We start from the raw sequence: 15,192 nt of genomic DNA, 5'->3' as shown, positions 1-15,192 counted from the left end.
ACAAAGAGCACTTTCATTAATCTTTCCTGAACATCTCCAATCTCTCTATGTTTTTCCAGATATCTCTTCAAAGTTCCATTTGCCCTGTCTACAATTGCTTGTCCAGTGGGAGAATGTGCTATTCCTGTAATGTGCTTAATTCCCCATGATTTTAAAAATCTATTCACCCTGCCACCAATGTATGCAGGACCATTGTCTGTCTTAATCTGCTTTGGCACTCCCATTACTGCAAAACAACTACACAAATGCCTTATAACATGTAATGCTTTTTCTCCAGCTTGAGCTGTTGCCCAGATGTATTTACTATATGTATCTATAGTAACATGAACATATTTCAAGCGACCAAAACTATTTACATGAGTAACATCCATCTGCCAGAGTTCATTAGATGAAAGACCTCGTGGGTTAACTCCCCATCCCATGCCATGACCCCCATTATGATGACTACAGGTAGGACAAGCTCTCACTATAGCAGTAGCATCTGCATGGGATATTCCAAACTCCCGTTGTAACCCTTTTGCATTCTGATGAAACATAGAATGTGCCTCCATAGCAAGCATTTGCCCTGATAAAGGAGAAGTTTGAGTCACTGTGACGAGCTTATCTGCCCGGGCATTACCCTCTCCTAAGCCAATTTCCCATTTGTGACTTCTTATATGAATGATAGCATAAGGATGTTCTTGGATTTTTACTGCTTTTTGAAGTTGTATGAACAGTTCAAATAGTCTCTGATTTTGTACTTCCTTGATAGCAGCATCCTCTATTCTTTCCACAACACCAACTACATACAAGGAATCTGTAACAATATTCAAAGGCCCCTTCAGGACTGTTAGAGCCCAAACCATAGCTGCTAACTCCAAGGTCTGAAGGGTATCTGAGTCATTTGCAGTGAGAATTTCATGATTCCAAACTCCCTGCTCCTGCCATATAATTGCTGCTGTTCTTGACCTCTTCCCTGCATCTGTGTATGCTGTTATTGCACCAGGAATTTGCTCCTTTTCTCGCTGTGGCCGAACCATCCAACTCAATTTTCCAATCCACTGTAATGGAGGATTTTTTAATACTTTCAGTTATGACAGCACCTCCTATTCCTAGCAGAGCTTCCTGCAGTTCTTCACTATTGAACAAATACCATTGTAAAGAGTCCTTTTTCATTGGAATCTGTATTAATTCAGGCTCTCGCCCATCAACCTGCAAAATTCTCGCACGACCTCGTTTTATCAAAGCTGCTAACAGTTCAATTTTTTGAATTAAAGTCTTTGTTTGCTGAAGTGGAGGGGATAGCCATTCCAACACCCTTATCTCCCCCGTTTTTGTGTCTAGCTGGGTTAAAGCTCCCAGCAAATGTTTTTCACCACACCATATAGTGAGATTAAGCGGGATTCCCAGTATTCGCCGATGTACACGACCCTGAACCACACAGTCTGTAATTTGCTGAAGAGTTATTTTCTGCTGAGGATTAAGGGTCACTGGTGCTGTTGGGTCTGTGCCCTTCAATAAGGGTCTAAGAGAATCTAACAGTTCATTTGGAAGGCCCACTATAGGTTTAAGCCATTGTAAATCACCTAGTAATTTCTGAGCATCATTTAAAGTAACAATCTGTGTTTTCAGTTCTAATTTCTGAGGCGTTACCAAGCTTTGAGACAATGTCCATCCCAAGTATTTCCAAGGAGAAGTTAACTGTATTTTCTCTGGGGCCACAACAAGCTGAAAACGTCCCAGCAAGTTTTGTACATGTTTAACCTGTTGACTCGTAAATGATTTAGGCTGAGCAATCAAAATATCATCCATATAGTGATAAATGATAGCTTGTGGCCACTGTTGCCTCAATGGTTGTAATGCAGAATCTACGTAAAGCTGACATAAAGTAGGGCTGTTATGCATACCCTGAGGCAAAACCGTCCATTCAAATCTTTGATCTGGACCTTCTCTGTTCAGAGCTGGCAAAGTAGATGCAAAGCGCTTTGTATCCCTGTCATGCAAAGCTATTGTAAAAAAGCAATCTTTGAGATCTATTATCAATAGAGGCCATCCTTCAGGTAACATTGCTGGATTAGGCAGACCTGACTGTAGTGCACCCATTGGCTCCATCTGTTTATTAACCTCCCGCAAGTCATGTAACAAGCGATATTTCCCTGACTTTTTCTTTATTACAAAGATAGGGGTATTCCAAGGACTTGTAGACAATTTCAGATGCCCTTGTTGATATTGTTCAATGACCAAGGCATGAGCATGTTGCAGACTTTCCCTTTTTAAAGGCCATTGCTTTACCCATATAGGCTCATCACTTTTCCAAATTATGGGAATCGGGAAAGTCCAAGCAATGGCTATTATCCCAAAGGGTGCTCATTTGTCAGGACAACCCCTAACTGTGTTAAAATGTCTCGCCCAACTAGGCATTGCACCGTAGGTGGTAACTGAACAACAGAAAATATTGCCTTTATGACTTTACCATCTATTGAGACAGTAAGAGGTGGCGAGCGACTTGCAAGAGTTAAACCTCCAACTCCTGTTACTGCTGTAGCAGCTGGCTGTAAGGGCCAATGTGCAGGCCAACACTGTGGTGCAATAATACTTGAATCAGCACCCGTGTCCAGCAAACCTGTAAGCATGCATTTTTGTCCCTTATACTCCAACAAAACCTCTTTTCTTGGTCTGTCATTCAGATCCAAAGTTAATAGAGTCAAGCCTCCTGTAGATCCAAATCCATCTCCTCCACGGCTTTTCCGTGAGGATACAGCCTTAGTAACTTGCTCCAGAGGAACCAATTGAACGATCCTTTGTCCTTTATTAATCCCAATAGGAGGAAATGGAGTATGAACCATAATCATAATTTCACCAGTATAGTCTGCATCAATGACACCAGGCAGCACAAATAATCCAAGCATAGAGGCCGATGATCTTCCCAATAACAAAGCTCCCATTGTCCTGCCCTCTATTATAATAGGTCCATTAACTCCAGTGGGGACCTTCTGTGGCTGTGGTGTCATTAAAGTCACTTCTACTGCAGCTGCCAAGTCCATCCCGAGGCTCTCTCTTGTGGCTGGACGCAAGATGTCCTGTTGGAAAGGCTGGAGCAGCTATTTGTGTCGGAGCGCGGCTGCTCTTGTTCGCGCTGTTTCGGGCGTTTCCCGGTCTCCTCTTACAGGCAGCAATGTTATGAGTATCCGATTTGCACTTAGGACACCATATTCCAGCAGCAGAGCATTCTCGCCGAACGTGTCCTGTCCCTCCACATCGGAAACATCTCATACGGCTGCCGTAAACATTTCCCTGGGTTGCTACTGACGCTTGGAGGGGTGCAAGAGCATCTAACACTTGTGTCTGTGAAGCTTTTGCCTGCTCTTTTAATCCCTCCCCCAGCTCTTTAATAGCCTCAACTAAAAATGCCTGCTGCCCCATTGGTATAGTAGCCATCCTCTCTAGTGCATCTTCTATAGTCCAATTAGCTCCTAATGTGTTTAACACACTTCTTGTAGAAGCATTACAATTTTGCAAAGCACACTGCTTCAACAATGATCCACGCATAAACTCAGGCACTCCAGCTCTCTCTATTGCTGCCGCTGCCTTATCAATAAACGCTCCAAAAGTCTCATCCCTTCCTTGTTTAATTCCCATATACGCTGGCAAACCTCCCGGGTCTTTCACCTTATCTATAGCCCTTCGAGCCAGTCGCATTGCCTCTCGACACTTCTCAGGTCCTAGCATAGCTTGTGCCTCAGTGCGAAAATATGGTCCTAAGCCCATCAATTCATCTACAGTTACTCCATGAAGAGGATCTCCAGGCTGCCTTTGTATAGCTACAGCTTCATTAACTTCTGCCTGCCAGTGTGCACCAAACAAAAGCCTCTGATGCGGCGAGAAAATAAGCTTAGCAAGACTTCTACAATCTCCTGGTAGCAATATATTAGTACTCCAAACATAATCCAATATCTGCCTAGCCGGTTCACTAGTAACTCCAAATTGACTCACTGTAGCTCGCAACTGTGACAACAACTTCCAATCTAACGGTGTAATCTGAGCTGTTAACCCTCCGCCTGCCTGCTGCTGAAAAATTACAGGACAAGCCAGTTCCGCTGCTAATTCCAAAGCCTGCCCATCTCCTTTGTCCAGCTCCTCTCTTGCCAAAGTCGCCCAAACTTCCCTCCGTTCCCTGGCCAGAGCCTCCGTTAGGTCAGACTCTGCCCTAGGGGTCGGCTTACTGACAGACAAACTTTGACAAACTGTCGATTTCTGTTCTGAGGGGGCTGGAGGAGCCGTGGGCTCACAACGTGACTCTGTTTCTGTGTCCTCAGAAACAGGTCGCAATGGAGGTAACTCCACTGTAGACACAGCAGGTGGCATGGAAACACCAGGAAACCAATCCTCCCTGCTAAAACCTCTATTTTTCTCTAGTGCTGAAGTTCTCTGCTCGGCAGCTTTCTTTTCTGACTGATGTTGTAATAACTCATTGTGAACTACCTTCCACCACTTTCCCAACTTTTTAGCTGTCTTATCATCATCTAAAACTTCCTCCCACACTTTATCCCCGAACTTATGCCACTCAGACAACTCATGTACTGTATGAGGATTTACAAAGAACCCCTTAGAATACCCATATGTTAATAACCCTGGCAGATCTTTTTGCAAATCAATGCCTTTAATCTGCCTTCTCTGCAAGAATGCAGTAAATAAATCATATGCTGCTTGCCTCTCCATACCTATATTGTCAGCGCTGTTGCAGCCCTCCGAGGTCGTCGGCAGCACGTATCGGCCAGGCTTGCCTCTGCAGTCACCTGGGGCACGGTGCACTCTATTTCAGTTCAGCACTTTTGCCGTCCTGGCTGCATCAGGACCCGAACCCTTTTTCGTCACTCCACCGTGGTGCCTATCACGTCGATCGGGTCACCATTTTGTGGAAAAATGACGGGAGACAAATCCATTCTATAATGTCAACAAGTCTCAGTTTATTTCAAGCACACATGTATAGTTATACCCGTTATAATGAAGCTTATGCATATTGCAAAATTTAAGCTCATCCTTGGTGTATGAAAAACAGGTCAATCCCGCCTTTGGAGCTTTCTAAGCTTGCTTTGTTTTCCCTTACATTTATCTTTTTGCTGAACATTCTACTGTTGGGAACCAGCTTAGCCAAGGACATAAGATATTATTGCTACATCTGCTATTGCTGCACTGTGCAATTTTCAGCTACTGCTTCACTAACTGCACGTAGTCATGTCCTTTCTCACGAAGCCATTCATCCACAAAACTCTCCATACATAGCAGCTCCAGTACTAAGTCTCCCTGACATAAAAAGGCCCTTTCAGCTCTTTGTGGCTGTTAGTAACCACACTGCCCACGGGGTTCTGACCCAGGACTGGGCAGGGGCCAAGAAACCAGTCGGATATCTATCCAAGCGCCTGGACCCTGTCAGCAGGGGGTGGCCCACTTGCTTACAAGCAATTGTGGCAGTAGCAATATTAGTGGAAGAAGCCAAAAAGGTAACGTTCGGGGCTTCATTAACCATCTACTCCCCCCATAATGTAAGAAGCATCTTGCAGCAAAAAGCTGACAAGTGGCTGACAGATGCCAGGCTTCTGAAATATGAAGCCATCCTAATCCACTCCCAGGACCTGGAGCTAAAGACTACCCCGGCACAAAATCCTGCCCAATTCCTGTTTGGGGCAGTCCCAGGGGACCCCCTCCATAACTGTGCTGAGATAGTAGAATTACAGACCAAAATATGACCAGATTTGGAAGAAGAAGAACTCGAAGAATGGGAAAAATGGTTTGTGGACGGTTCTGCAAAAATTGTGGAAGGTAAAAGAAAGTCAGGATATGCAGTCATAGACGGGAAGACTGGAAGGGTGGTAGAATCCGGGCCCCTGAGTGCAGGGTGGTCGGCTCAGGCCTGTGAGCTGTATGCAGTATACAGGGCTCTGCTGGGACTTGAAGGGAAAAAGGGAACAATTTTCACTGACTCCAAATACGCATTTGGGGTAGTACACACCTTTGGAAAAATATGGGAAGAAAGGGGTCTGCTAAACACACGGGGAAAAGGGCTAATTCATGAAGAAATAATTAGACAAATCCTAAGAGCCATCAGGGGACCAGAAGCTACTGCTGTGGTCCATGTAAAGGGACATCAAACTGGGATGCAATTCAGGACTCGAGGAAACAATTTAGCCGACAAAGAGGCAAAGAGTGCTGCTTTGTTAAAACTGAGTACCCCAGAACTTGGGAAAGGAAAAGCTCAAGAATAATTCCCCCACCACCCCTCTGAAAAAGAGATAAAGGCTTATCAAGAGATGGGGGGACGGTTAGAAGAAGGTAAGTGGAAGCTATCAGACGGGCGGGAATTGTTATCAAAGGAATACACCAGGAAAATTTTAAAAAGATTACATCAACAAACACACTGGGGAGCCCGAGCTCTGGCAGAACAATTCCTAAGATTCTTTGGCTGTAGAGGTATTTATGAATTGGCTAAACAAGAGGTACAGGGGTGTATAATTTGCAGAAAAATAAATCGAGCAAACTCCCAAAAGTTAACAATGGGGAGTCGCCCAGCAGCTTACCGGCCCTTTGAAAGGGTCCAGGTAGATTTCACTGATCTACCTAAGGTCGGGAGATACAAATTCCTATTAGTCATAGTGGACAAACTAACCCACTGGGTAGAGGCTTTCCCAAGCTCTCGGGCTACAGCCCAAACAGTGTCAAGAATCTTATTGGAAGAAATTATACCACGATATGGGTTAGTAAGCTACATTGATTCAGACCAGGGAACACATTTCACATCAAAAATTATTAAGCAATTGGCATATGCTTTAGGCATTCGGTGGGAATACCACACCCCGTGGCACCCCCAGAGCTCAGGACAAGTTGAGAGGATGAATCAAACACTAAAAGCCCAATTAGCCAAACTGATGTTAGAAACAAGAATGTCATGGACAAAATGCCTCCCGTTGGCCTTATTAAATATAAGGACTATGCCTCACTCTGAAACAGGACTTTCACCTTTTGAAATGTTATATGGGATGCCTTATACCCACGGTATGCCTGTAGGGCATCCGAGATTAGAGGATACACAAATACAACCATACCTAATAGCATTAAATAAGAATCTTGAAGAATTGCGAAAGCAGGGGGTGATCATGCAGCACAGTCCTCTTAGCTTCTCGATACATAAAATACAACCTGGGGACAAAGTGCTTGTAAAAGCATGGAGGGAATCTCCATTAACGCCTCATTGGGAGGGACCCTTCATTGTTCTTTTGACCACAGATACTGCTATACGAACTGCAGAAAAGGGGTGGACACACGCATCAAGGATAAAGAAAGTCGAACTCCAGGATCAAGCACCAGAGTGGAAAATCACCTCCCGCCCTGGAGATATGAAGATAACCCTGCATGGCAAAGTAACTGACTGAAAACATCCCAATCAAACTTTCTGGGCCAGAGTGTAACTATTATCCTTTTTGTATGCTTCCCCTATGAATACTGTTAGACTGCTCCAACTAAGTGGGTTATGTGGGAGTGCTTTGAGCAGGAGTTAGAGCTGACTATCCGTTTTCTGGTAATAGCCACAAGGCTGAGATTGTTTCAAATTAAATTCAATAATCTGATGTTTTCCCATATTAGAACGGATTAAGGGAAAAATTACTTGGAAAATTAAAATTATTATTGTTGAGTCTCATAGGTTGAACAACACACAGGCTCTGCTGAACTACACCAGGGAGGCATTTCTAAACAGGTATGCAGCTCAGCCTGAACATGAAACCACAGACGAAGATTCCTGCTGCCAAGAAGATGGTTTGCCCCGCCGCTGGAAGCACCCCAGTGGGCGCCGGGAATGGCAGAGGGATCCTAGCAGTGGGAGTAGTCTTAGTGAGCCTGAGCCTAGCCACATGCCTCAAGGGGGAACTTAGAGATAAATACCCAGAGAAGTTATCCCTCACCTCATGGAACTGCAGCAGGGGTAAGCCTGATAAACCGTGTCTTGAGACAAACACTCAACAAGGGGTATACAAATTCAAGGGAAAATCAAAAACATACCGTGAAAACGGACAGTCAGCTCATCAACTGCATCGAAGGAGCACAGGGGAAATCTCAATTCCGGTTTGTAATGAATGTAACAGTACTGTATGGGTTGGGGGAAGACAGGAGTCTATCTTTGTTGCTTATTTCCAAGCTAACCCAGTGTGTTACAATCCGAATAAAATTAGTATGTGTATAATGGGGGGAAAGTCCTCACAGCAGGGCGGCTGAGGCTTTAGCAAAATTTGAAAGGCGAATAAAGGGAAAAGAACAAAACTACAAAAATTACCAAGATATCCCAAATGTAGACTAAAAGCCAGTCTCAAGAATGAACAGAGGTAGAAATTAGGGCGCAAATTAATTAATCAATATAAAAGGTGGGGGATTGTTATGTATAGTAAATATAATTCGCGCCATTCCTTGTATGAAATATGTAATATTGGATGCTTGTTAAATCATGCCCGTTGTATTAGTTCCTCCCCCCTTCCCCCGCCTTTTTGTAGGTGAGACTTGAGTGTATACTGGAAACTGATTTACAAGTAAACAGATGTGGCTTGGCCGGGAGATGGGCCGTTGTCTGCTGATCGTCTGTGCTGATCGTCCAAGATGGATATCATGGAAATACTCAGACAGATCCATGTGAAAGAAGCCTTCCCGTAAACGCCCAACATTGAATTTTTCTCCTCATCACCAAAAAGAAATCCTTATTAACATATGGACTCCGAATAGAAGAAAGGACTGATTGCTAAAACCTTGGCCTCAGGCAGAATTTTCCCTATAAAAACCGCCTGTGCCAGGATGGAGGTGTGTGGGCATAGGGGAAAACCTCTGCTGAGGCTGACTCCTTGTTGCACACCCAGGGTCGACCCCGGGCTCGGCTCTGTCCTTTCTGTGTGGCTGGCTAGATAGAATTTGACCGCTAATAAAATTATTTTTATTTTTTAATCTGGCTAAAATAAACTCTCGTTTATAACAGGGCATGTTTGAGGGAGCATCTTTCTGCCTCCAAAGCTGAATGTCACTCTGCTGCTCTGCTCTCAGAGGCTGCCACGTTGGGTTTGTGTAGAATCAACGCTGTGGGGTTTTGTGGGTTACATGGTTCGTGTAATGTGACAATGTCTTTGGTGAGTTTAATGAGTTCTCACTGTAAGGAACATGTCTCTGTGCTCATAGCCTTTGGTTTGATCAGTCCTGGCAGAACAATGCTGATGGTTTAGTGGCTCCTTGAGCAGCAGGAGGCTGAGTGTTTTCTAGTGTTCACGCCCTAAGTAACATTACTTGGTCTTAGTGCCAGTTGTTGGCTGATGGCAAAGTTGGCCACTCTTGTAAGGAAAATTGGATCAGCTTTGTTGTGATCAGTGACACAGAGCAGGGGATATTCTTTCCTGACAGTGCCCCTCAATGGTAACATGGAATGACCTGATTTCTGCAGAATGTCCACTTTCAGATGATAACCTGGTAGTTAGAAATGCAGGGTTCTTATAAAATAATGTGATTCCAAAGGAAAACTTTGCCATACAAGAATACTTGAAACTGTGTGTGTGAGATGCCAGAGTAAAAGCAGAAAACTGGAAAAAGTGCATTTTAGAAGAATGATGTCATTTATACTGCATATATCATCATTATTAACATAACACTGCTAATGTGAACAAAACTGAAAACACTTTTTCCTTGCTGTTGTAGAACAAGAACAGAGATAAAACAAAAATGAACACTCAAAATGTGCAGATAAATCAGTGTGGTAAGATAACCTAATATAAGTTGTCATTATAGTCTGCATCAGTTTTACAAAGTTTTAGTAGACTGTGATAGGCCTGTTGTGGGGTGGTGAGCAGTTGGGAAAATGTGCTTTTTCCTAGTTGCCACATTTTGGATACTGTGTTGGATATGCAAAGGGTAAATCAAATGACAAACCTACATATACAGTAAAGCACACCCCCATAAAGTCTTTTTTTATTTGCTAATATTTATCCACATTGTTATTGTATTTTAACTTCTCTAAGAACCCCCAAACCTTGTAAGGGTTTACAGACTAAGAAGCAGATTTTCCAAGTCTGTTTACCCGCCTAGGGTTGTATGAGGATATTTTCTGTTATGTCTCCAACTACCTGACTGAGGGCTCTGCTGCTGTGGTGCATGATTTATGTCTCCTGTAACTAAGTACCATGGAGCAGCCTTGTGCTCTTGGGCTCTTTCCTTACTACTCCATAGATTTTCAACTGTATTTGCACTCTGAATATTTTAATGGCTGTGTATTATTTACACTTAATGCACCTTGCAATTGTGAATTTACTATTTAGTAGTTGACATCTGACTTACTAAGAGTTACTAGTAAATAAAGGCCAGAAATGTTAAAAGGAGGCTGTTACTCTGCAAAGGAAATCATGCTCAACTAACAAACTATAGACAGAAATATTTCTTGGTTTGTTGTTTGTGGCTGAATAGAAGTGATGTAGCTCCGTTTTGACTCCCTTTTCCCCTATTTTTGAAATACATGTGCACACTACATTTGGGACAGGTTTGTTGTAGTACTGACCAGATTAACATATAGAAGATATAACAATTTTAATGAAGGTTTTTGTGTTTGCTCCTAGACATGAAAACTGATATTTACTGCTTGAATGCCTTAAATATCAGATGGACTGCCCTCTGTCTCAGAAGGAGGCTTTGATCACTATCTATTCCATTTGCCAACAAAACAGTAAGGAAGGCTTTTCCTTAGAAACAATGCAGTCATTTGTGTTCACCATGTATGCTAAGAAACTGGTGGGCACTGTAAAAATGTCCAAAGGACATAAGGTTGGAGACGTTGGAAAATCTTAGAAGCCTTTCATTTTGCAGAGAAACAAAAGCAAAAGTTTCTGTTCTTTTTTCCTCTTGTAGGTGAAGTGAGTGAATACTTTCGAGAAATTGGTGGTTTGATGTTTATAAATGACCTTGCCAAGTTGAGTGCTCATTGCATCGTAAAGGAAGCAGCTTTGTTTACATTGGGGATTATTATAGAGAGTAATGGTAATACAAATAATAAAAAATAGTATTGTTTGTATTTCTGAGTGCACCACAGCCCCTGTCATTACTTGTGCTCATGCTTTGTCTCCATTTTCTTTTGGTCTCACAAAATGAGACTACAAGATTGTCAGTTGGAGCAAGGGCAATGAAGGTGTGCCAGTTGCCCTGTCCATCCCCAGATTTGATCAGTACCTTGTTGACTTGTGCACACAGGGTGTCTTCAAGTTTCCAGACACCTGCACCCCCCCTCTCCCTCAGCAGCAAGTGTTCAATGGCTGCAGGATTGTTGCAAAGCTTGCCAGGGTCCTGGTTGGTGTAGAGCTCACTGTGGGGGGAAGCCCTCAGTCACTTCATAGTCCTGCCTGCCTCCACTCCCCACATACTGGCCACAAGTGAGACATAAAAGTTTAGGATTATGAGTGGCTTACATAGGACTTAATGGTTTTCACTTTCTGTTTTCAGTGTATTGCCAACAGACTTTGTGTACTTCTGCATTGTTTGAAGACCTCATTTTATTTTTAATGAAAAAGGATTCTGGTGTGAACTTGAAAAGAATGTCTGTTTATGTCATCTTAGTACTGGTTTCAAATAATAGTAAGTTGGGTTTTTTTCTGTGTTACAACAGCACTCCTTTTCTGTTTTCCATTCTGCAGTACAAAATTTGGAACATTCAATAAGTAATGTTTTGGTGAAGTTAGTTTATAAAGATGAATGTTTGCATGTACCTGAACCTGAATTGTTGCAGTAGGTCATTGCTCACTGGGATTTCCTTAAACAGCAGAACGTGGTTTAGTTCTAAAAATATAGTTTGCCAATGCAAACCCATAATTTCTGAGAGTGTATAGAAAGAGAGAGACATAGAAAGGTTGTTTACCATTATGTTGATATGATTTTGTATTTCCTTCTGGGGAGGATATGTGCTTAGGAAAGGGAATGTATGTATGTAAACTAAACTTGATGTTAAGATTTTGTCTGCAATTGCAATTGTCTCTGGAGTCTTGTGTGTATTCTCTTTTAGAAAATGGGCAAACCTATGTCAGAGATACAGGCTGTATCAGCCTGCTGCTGCAGTTATTCAGGTAAAGAGGGTTGAAATTCAAACAGACAAATAATGGACTGGTTGGCAGCTATGTTTCCTTGACTCTCTGGGACTTGTTTGCATTGTCCTTAACAGAACAACTCTCTCCACCTCTGAGAAGAATGTGTCAGATGAAAACACTGATCCCTGCTATCAGCTCTGGTCCTCGGTGTGCAGCACTCTCTGTGCCTGTGTCAACAACCCCCAGAACGGTACGTGTTGCTCTGAACATTGTGAAAGAACTTCAAAGATATTCTCCTGTGGAGTTGTGTTATTATAAGTTTTATTATATAATGGTTTGCTCCTCTGTACCCCCATGTTCTATTTGGTTTACCCCCAGTTTTCCCGCCCTACCCCACGTGTCAATCCTCCCCTAAAGTGCCTACCCACTCCCTTGCCCCCTCCCAGGCGCCCTGTCAGTCACTCGGCATCCCCTCCCGGACACCTAGAAGCTTCTACCCTGGGTGCCGGGTGGTTGGACAGGGGTCTGGGGACCCCTCCTACGTCTGCCCCTCATTGGATCCCATACACATCACCCCACACCAGAGCCACTCCTCACCCCATCCCCATTGGTCAGCCGGTTCCCCTCCCTCCCCGGTTATAAGGCGCTGCAAGCACCTGTCAGCTGCTCTTGGCAGCAGGATTGTTTGGGTGTTGTGCGCCCCGGTTGGGCTGCAATAAATCTTGGCTATACCCCTGCCAGGAGCCTCTCTTCTCTCATCGCCGCGGGGTCCAGCAGCGCTCGGAAGACCCACGGAGCATTGTCCAAAGCCCCTGGGGGTCCAGCGGAGGGTGCTTCATTTGCCCCTCTCGCCCCACCGGACAGCTAGCCGGGGCAGGATCGGGGGGGAGCGCGGCAGCCCGGCGCCCAACTTGGGCTCCCCCCGCAGCGACGGACCCCACGGCAGAGGACCTTCTGAGTCTCCCCGACTCGAGGATTACAACCTCTTTTGGCTGTCGGGCTGCCCCGGTGGGAGCAGACCCTCGTGTTAGAGGGTGGCGCTCCCGGGGACAGGACCGGCAGCTCCGGACAGCACCCCCGGAGTCGGCTTCCTCCCGCGGCTGGATCTACTCCCGGGATTTTTTCGTTTCTGCCCCGACCTCACCGGACCCTCTTCGGTAAGTAAGGGGACCCCCGGGGCTTAGCCCTGTCCATTTTGGGTGTTTTCTTTCTCCCCGGGGTCTGGGGAAAAGATTCCTTTGGTGGGTGGGCATTTCTTTCTCCCGGGGTTTTGGGGAAAGATCCCACTTTCTTTTTTGGTGCTTCCTTTCCCGGGGTGTGGGGAGCATTTAGGACAATTTGGCTAAGCTGTCAGGGCAGTTTTCTGTTTTTAGTTGGGTTTTTTCCCGGTGGTTGATTTTTGTGGCACACTTTTCCACTTGACAGCATGGGTGCTAAGCTGTCTGCGCCGGCGAAGAGATTGTTTTCCCAAGTTGTGGGTATCCTTGTTGTTGGGAAAAAAAAGTTTAAAAAATCGGACATTAAGAAGTCTGTCCGATGGCTGTCTCAGACCTTCCCTGAAATTTCGGCAGGTAAATTATATCAAGTCTCCTTTTTGGGACCAAGTGGGGAGGGAGATCCTTCGGCAGTCGGATCTCTCTCTCTAAATTTACTCACCTGGCTTTCCAAATTAGAGATAGTATTAAAAATAATTATGAAGGTCTGCCACAAGCATCTGCAGACAAACCCATCCCCAGTTCTAAAAATCCTACCCCTCTTTCCTCTCCCTCTCTCCCAAGGTCGGGTATTCTCAGCTCGCAGGCAGATTCTGGCCCCTCTGTGAATTCCCTGGACCCCCGACAGGACAGTGCTGGCACTGTCCCGAATCCTCCCTGTACCCCTTCTTCCCCACAATGTTCCACCCCATGCCGAAAGCATTCTGTTGGGTTTAAGCTGCCCCAGATACATAGGAATCCCTTATCCCCTACTCCCTTAACCCCGAATCCCCAAAATGGCTTCCCTTCTCCCTCCTTCCCGAGGGCACAAAATGGCGGCCCGAGGACACAAAATGGCGGCGACCGCGTGGCTTTTCCCGCCAATTTTGCCTCCTCTTCCCATCCCCCCTCCTCCCGAAACCCCTTCCGGACATTGTCCAACCCCTTCCTTTCCTGAGATTTCTCCGCCCCTCCCTCCTCTCCACCCCCTAACTCCTCCTCTAATGAATTATGCAGCACCCCGCCCCTCGGCTCCACCCCTGGGGAGGGGAGTTGCCCACACGCCACTCCCCTGATCCAGACCCCGCCCCTTCCGGCTCCTCCCCTGGTTCCCACGACCCAACTTCCGGTTCCCACGCTTTGGGTTCCGGGGCGGGGGGGAGCGTGGGAACTCCGGGCTGCCCCATTCCCTGCCTGCCTTCTCGGCTGCACCGGTCACCTTTACACCTCGGCGGGGGGGCGGGCTCCTCACACAGTGGTCCTCCATCCCACAGCAGACAAGCAAGGATCTCTGCAAATCCCAAAAAGAATTCGGCTGCGAAACTGAATATTTTAGAGGCATGTTGAAAGCAACCCTCTCCTCGGCCGAGTATGTTCCTGCTGCCTAATTACCCAAGCAGAGTTTTTAATTTGGGAATCCGAATGGAAGGGGGAAATCAGGGAGGTGTTGCCAGACTTATAGGCTGATGCAGAGATCTTGCGGGATGTGGATGGTGCAATTTTGTCCGTGGACCACCTGTGCGGGGAGGGGGATTGGCAATTGGGAACCAAGCAGGCAGATAAAGTAATGTCTCTGCTCCAGAAGCATTTGCTGCTGTTGTGTCATTCCAGACATGCCTCTACAATGGTATTAAATAAGATAGCAATAATTACAAGAAAGCGCCCTCTTAAAGCACATGGAAAAAGAAGATATCAACTCTACCAACAAAACCACTGAATCTTATCCTCATTCAGCATTTACCTTATTTGTCTTTTTATTCTTGTCTTTCCCTCTGTTTGAAATGCACCATCTTTTAAGCACAATTAAGCGGGACAAAATCATCCAAGCAAAAGAAAACTGTTTATTAGTACCGATTCAGCTGAGCTGGGCGTGTCTCCCATCCGCTGGAGACAAGCAAACACACCTTTGGAGAAAATGGCAATCTTTCTATCCCCTC

This window comes from Lonchura striata, chromosome 13, assembly GCF_046129695.1.
Source record: "Lonchura striata isolate bLonStr1 chromosome 13, bLonStr1.mat, whole genome shotgun sequence".
Classification (NCBI taxonomy): domain Eukaryota; kingdom Metazoa; phylum Chordata; class Aves; order Passeriformes; family Estrildidae; genus Lonchura; species Lonchura striata.
Note: the sequence above shows the minus strand (reverse complement) of the source record.